Source organism: Plectropomus leopardus, chromosome 12 (assembly GCF_008729295.1).
Source record: "Plectropomus leopardus isolate mb chromosome 12, YSFRI_Pleo_2.0, whole genome shotgun sequence".
In the NCBI taxonomy this organism is placed as follows: domain Eukaryota; kingdom Metazoa; phylum Chordata; class Actinopteri; order Perciformes; family Serranidae; genus Plectropomus; species Plectropomus leopardus.
This window is the reverse complement of record NC_056474.1, coordinates 1,781,166-1,788,201: the sequence shown is the minus strand read 5'-3', so window position 1 is coordinate 1,788,201 and position 7,036 is coordinate 1,781,166.

Genomic DNA, 7,036 nt, shown 5'->3' with positions numbered 1-7,036 from the left:
TGTCCCACCCTCCTCCATTGTGATTGGACGGTTTCAAATGACAGTGACGCATGCAGCTTCTTACCCAAAAGTTTACCTTTTTTCAACTCCTGGCATCAAGAAAAAATGCCAAAGGACGATCATTTTTAAAACAGTGCCATTCCTGGTGAAAATATGTGAAATGGTGAGCCATCGTCCGTTTGTGCTCTTTTCTTTTTCTCAGATGATGAATAAAGTTAGTTTTTCCTCCTTCGCTTTTATATAAATGTGCTTCCCTCCCTGCTGTTGTGTGCAGTCCACAGTGAGAGGTGCAGAAAGAGCTCCCCCTTGTGTTTGCTTTTCATTACTCCCAAAATAACTGCATGAAGACTGCTCTTAAACTCATTATGACACACTGTGTGTGCATGCATGTTGTCCCCACCCCCCTCTGTCTCTCAGGCATCGGCTCCTTCTGTCAGAAACAGAAGGACATGAAGTACGTTCAGATGATGAAGTCAAAATGGATGCTGAAGACGGGCATGAGCCACAACGCCACCAAGCAGAAGCACTTCAGAGCCCAGGTCATGTTCTAAACTGGGACTGGAGGGGAAACTGAACGTGGTGCGAAATGTGACGCGCACTGGCGGATTTTAAAAATCTAACATCTTTGCTATTTTTCAGCCAACGAGACTTTCAGAATCAGCCGTGAAAGCTGTCTGACATGACGAAAAATCAAACATTTTGATCCTTTGTTTGAAGGAAATGGAGTCACAAAACCTTGAGGGACAGAAATCTTTACCACCTTTACTTCTTCAAATTCTCGTGTGATGAGCAGCAAAGTTACATTTTCCAAATTTCCTCCTTGCAGTCTCCCCTGTGTGGAAACTGAAGGTCGTTTTCTGCTTGAAAACGAGTTGCGATATTCAAATTCACAGCAAAAATAACAACTAGGTGGAGAGTAAAGGCATGATCACCAGTTAGTTTGAAACATCACGGATCGTGTAAAAACTGGAGTTCTGTAGTAATGAGGTGGTTTTACTATTTTTGACACAATTCTGCTACATAACCCGCTTTTTTAACCGACAAGTTTACGTCTATATGATTTAGTGTGCTTGTAAAACATCCAACCAAAAAATAAATGTTTCATATTTATTGAACGCCTGGCAGTCTTGTTTAATAATTTCTATTTTTGACTTTTTGTTTATTTGTTTTCATTCAGAGCTAAAACTCTCCAGCTAAAATTCATGTCCCTTAACTTTTTTTGTCCCCACAGTGGCAGTGCTTACTTGGTGTAAGTCCCCTTTTTCTTTAAAGCAACATCTCGAGAAGGCCTTGAGGGATTTTAAAAATTTGGCACAGATGTCCACTTTGAGGCGAGGGTTAACTACGTCGAATTTGGTGGTCAAAGGTCAAAGTCACAGTTAGTCTCATTCTTTTAAGTGTGTGAAGCTGTTTTCACAGACATGGATGTAAACTGTAAGTGCATGGTGCTAATACGTTTAAATATTTTAACTTTTTATATACAAACTCTCATTCAAAATATTTAGTAGAGTTGTTGTTTCTCCTTGTTCTTGGCAATTTTTGCTCACTTCTACCAGATTAACGTTAAAATCCAATTTTTTCTCTGTGATACTGCAACCCAGTCACTTAAAAATGCTGTATTGTACATTTCCACAAGCTAGAGATGTATTTACATTTCTGCGTTACTATACAGTGATTATGTTATTAAACTAGGGCATTTAAAGATGTTTATTTTTTAGTTGCAGTTAATTGCTGTATTTATTTGTGATTAATTAATTTTTTTTTTAATTGCGTGTGACAAGTCCATTATTTTGTATTTCAAAACAGTTTCGCTGTTTACTTGCCAGAATTTATCCCAACTTTTTTACAAGCTAGCATGACTCGGTTGTTAGCACCAGATTCCTCGGGTCTTTTAGTTTCATATGGTTCAAATATCGTCCCTTTAGCTGCAAAACTCGGCCCGGTCCGGCCTCTTAAGGACAGGAAATGTTGGCCTGCAGTTAATGTGATTAATAACAATTAACACGTGAGGCACAAACTTTAATGGCATCATGAATAATGAGTCAGCGCTGACAGCTTTATTTAAACCTTATCTTGCTTTAAGGGTTCGACCAATATTGTTTTTTCAGGTCAGATACTGATTAGAAATAACCAGTATTATATGAAATCATAGTTTCTTTACATTTCAACGCTTTGGTTAACTTGTGACTATGCTCAGGGACAAAAAGCACTTAAATTTACTTTATCGGCCTTTATTGCTGTTAAAATGTCTTAAGTCAGTCTTTTTAAAGTCTTATAATTGCCAAGACATTAAAATATTATGAAAACCTTTTTCTGATGTTATAGCAGAAAAACTCATTTAACTGATTTAAATTTTTTTTTTTACCAACTTTAATGTTGCACAGCTCAGGATAGAGGAACATTTACCACATCCAATCAAATAGAAATGATTATGATTTTTATATAATTTTGACAGAATAATATATTTATTGTTTTTCATGTGTTCAATTTTGTTCAACACAAATTTGCAGCTTTTGAAGTAGATCATCAGACTTTATAAAAGTCATGTTTTAAGTAGCAGTTAGCATTTGGACAAAACTATTCCTAACCTTGTACTGATTTCACTTCATGTTTTTCTTTTTTCACTTGTAGTTATTGTAAAATTGGTCATAAAGTGGCATTAAAACATACGTGAATTTAACTTTTCTTTTTACCCTGTCATATACTGTGTGACTTCAGGAACATTGATGCGATGTTTTACGAAACGTACAAATGTAACATATCCCTGTTTTGCAGAAACGTACAATGCAAACATCTTGTCCGGCGGCTCGGCTGCGTTTTGCTGCTTCTTTTTGCTGCTGCTGGTTCTCTCCAGGTACGTCAGATTCATCAGTGACTCTGATCCTGGTGCAGATGATGTCATCGAAAGCTGATCGGGCTGCAGCAGGATGCTGAGCCACCACACCGCCCTTTAATGAGCTGAGTTACTCCATTTGTTTGTGGTCCTCCACTTTATCTTTGGCAGCCTCTCCCACTTCCTTTTGCAGGCTGGGAGAGTGTTTGCGGCGTGATGGTTTCAGAGGTTTATGGCACTCTGCCCGTACAGCACGCACCGTTTGACAGAGTCGACAGGAAAAACAGAGAGGGGGGAGGGAGGAGGCCTCGCAGACAGGCCGACGGCGAGAAGGAGACTAATTGATCAGGACGATTTGGGGAGAGAAACAGGGCAGATGGCTGAGAGGCATTAGCACTGTGGAAGTCGTGAGAGGAGGTGATTGGGGCGAAGGTTTGACCGATGCGAGTTTCTGAGCACCCATACTGCTTAGTTTGGATTTAACCCTCTGAAACCTGAGAAAATTGGCTCGATTCTTTCAAGACCATGGGAAGAAGGTGATGAGCAATTAAAGAAGAAATGACCCCAAAAATGACCAAGAAATCTGTAAATGTAAAAGAATACTATGTAAAAATAATAATTTTAAAAAAACAAAGAAAATTAAAAAAAAAACCCAAAAAGGCAAACAACACTTGGAAAAGTGCTTTAAGAAATCATCTTTTAAAAAACAAAACAATTTTAAACATACAATTGTGATAATTATAAATACAACTTTTTGCACCTATTATTTCGTTATTTATGCTTTTACATTTCTGTAGGTATTTTTTCTCCAGCTTTTTTAAAACTAATTTTCTAAATCCAATTACTTATTGGAATTTGTGGAACATTTGTTAGCAAGTATCTCCTTGCCTTTTCCCATGTTTTTTAAAGAATTTCCAAAATTTTTTCTCATGGTTCAAAGGTTTCAACGTGTAAAAGACGTTGAAAGAAGAAAAGTGTTGTCGCTCCAGGTTTCAAAGGGTTAATTTGTTTTCTCACTTTCAGTTGTTATTGCCTTCAGATCTAGTCCAGGTCATGTTTTTGTGATATTTTGCAAATAAAAGTCATGGGCGAATCAGAAAAATTGAATAAAAGTCAAGGCTAATCCTCACAATACTTCATGGGCAGACAGCAGCAGCTTGAATTAAAATTCAGTAAAACAGAGGAGAGTTTTTTTAATCTGAGCTGGTGGAAACTGGGCTGTTGGGCAGATTTTAGTAACTTTTAGATACTTGCTGGACTCCTGATTGGCGTAGAGCTGCGGTTGTAGGATGGCAACGCCGTCATGTCAGCAAAACACATTGTTAGGATTTGGCTACAAAGGAATGGGTGGCGAAGTTTAGGATAAAGAAAAACATTATGGTTTGACTCTAAAGTTATATTGGAAGCAGACGCTAGGCTGTGGGTTAAAGTCCGGGGTTTGTTGGACCTACTGGCCCACAGAGCATGCAGACTGGTGACTCACGGCGGCTGAGTGTGCCTGAGTTTGTCCGAGCGGGTAACTTTCATCGGCAGAGCGACAGACCTCCAGATTAGCGCCTTGCTATCGTTAATGGCGAAATTTATTTCGCTGCTCTTTAAGACTTTCAAAATGTTTTCAAACGAGAAAGCTTAACTCAAGATAGTGATAGAAGTCGTTTCGTGGGGATTTTGATGCCCACATTTTTTTTTTTCCTGATGTAAGTCAGTGGGGAAAAGTCTTCCTGGGCCAGATGTGACTGATCCTGATGGTGTAATTCCACTTTTTGCCACTCTGTTGAATTTGCGTCATCGCCAGTTTTGATGTGCCAATGAGCAGCTCTCATAACAATAGACGGGGCCCCGCCCACATGGCAGTATCCAGACTTTCTTAATACATCAATGACGACACCGGGGACAGTGGCTGCCTGTACCTGTTTTATAGTTTGCTGGCAATATGTTTGTTTTCGTAAAATTCCGACTTTGTTTTCTAATAAGTTTCCGACTTTATTCTTGTAATATTACGACTTGATTCTCAAAAAAGTTTTTTTTTTTTTTAAAAGTATGACTATTTCTCATAAGTTTCCGACTTCATTCTCAAAGTCTCAAAAAAAAGATAATTTTTCCTTAATGTGGCCATAAAACGAGCATTAGTAAATACTTTATTAACCATTAAGTAAGTGTGTAGTTAGCAGTTATAAACTCTTCATTAAGGATGACTTGCCAACATTGTTTTTTTCTCAGACAAGTCTCAAATGTTTTGATGTTGTATGTCCTGTATCAGAAGAGTAAAACCTGAATTTCTATATTAGAGCTCTTAAAAATATGCATTAGGTGGATGGGCGCCGCATCAGACAGAAGGTAAAGCCCAAAAGTAAATTCAGAGACTGTCCATCTCAGCCACCGCTCCTAAACACAACGAAAGCCGTTCACCCGGCCCTCCATGCTCTCAGCACGATCCCGGTCTCCCTCGGAGCCCTGGGGACCTGGTATTGATCCGTGCCTCGTAGGTAGTGATTGGACATGAGTGGATAATTTCCTTTGCTGCATTAGAGTCCATTACTGGCCCGCTCCCCGGAAAGTGATAGACATCCTCAAAAGAAAAAAAAACGACAGAAGATTCTTCTTGGAAAAGCAGTCTCCTCCGACAAATAATTCACCGGCCGAGGCTCCTCCAACTTTATTATCGGCTCCATTTGGAGGTCGAGGATAAGATAGGTTGAGGCAATAATTTAGACTTTTTTTGTCCTTTTTGAAAGCCTTTAACAGCAGACAGTGGCTTAATCCACAGTTTTATTCCATTCAGGAAAGAGTTGTGGATCTTGCAGCACCACTGTGCTTTTTTAACTCCCAGCTGAGATTTAAACTCGTACAGTCAGACTCCTCTGCCATCAGACACAGATTTGAGGCTTGAATGTCCTTTTCAGGGCACCTCAGGAGAGTTTGTTATGTTGGGCAAATCATTACTCATCCACACAGTCCGGGGATTTAAACTGGCAGCCCTCCCATCGTAAGATTAGATGAAGGTAGAGTGGTGAGCAAGGCCCTGTTTTTTTGTAATATTTGGTCCATATCACACTGTAAAATCTGACAAGTTAATTGTGCCTAAAATAATCTTGGAAATTGATTGCCTTGAAAAATGAAAGTTAATACTAATATTAATTTATGTTTACTTCATATCTAATTGTTTAAGTTTACTTAAAATTTAGTTCTAATTACTTGATTTTGTGAAGTTGTTGCAATTTAAAATGACAAGCTGAACTAAATTAATCTTTCTATGTTTGGCAACTTCAATAAAACCAAGTTTACTGAGCCTTATGTCTGTAGTCTGCTTGTTGCAAACTAGTTAATCATGTTTGCATTTTCTTAAACAAAACAGAACTTGCAGATCTCTTTATCATTGGCAAAATCCTCTTCGTTATGACTGAGTGAAGTCAGGGTGACTTGGTTTACTGAAGTTTCTGACACTTGAAAGAACAATTTCGTTTCACTTGTTGTTTTTGAGTTGCAACAACTTCACTAAATTCAGTACATATGGATCGATTTTGGTTTAACTTAACAATTAGATGTAAAGTAACCATAAATTAAGATTAAAGTAACCATAAATGCAAGTGGGTTCAAACAGAGGTGGACTGTGCAGAGAAGTAAAAAAGAAAAGAATTTGCAGAATATGTGTACGAATAGGCACTCACACGGGAAGGCTTGGTTTGGATTGAAATGAATTAAATAATAATGAGCTTTGATTATTGTGTACTTATTACTGATCCATTTAGGAGCCCATTTGCCTTTGTTTTTGTGCTTTCCTGGATACTTGGTCCATCCAAACCACCAGACCTTTAAATGTGGGTGAAGTTGGGCAGAGGTGCTCGTTTGAAGCAAATGTCCAAAGACTCAGATTAAACTTTGTTTTGTGAAACATTTGAAAGACGAGAGTACGGTTTCAGATCTTAACATGAGCTGCAGACTCGGATTCGCTTTTGCAGCTTCGCTTTCTACACAAATGCGATACCCTCAGTTTAGAAAAGAACTCTACTTTTCTTTTTCTGAATTGATGAAATCTTGTAAAATCTTGCTTTTCTGAATTAGGCTTGTTTCATTAATTCACAAAATTTCAAGCCCTCTTCCTATGTAGATACACGTTCCAAGGTAACAAAGAACGCAACGATTCTTATTCTCTGACTATACACAGAAAACATACCAACCCCTAACAGAGGCCCTGCAGCACTC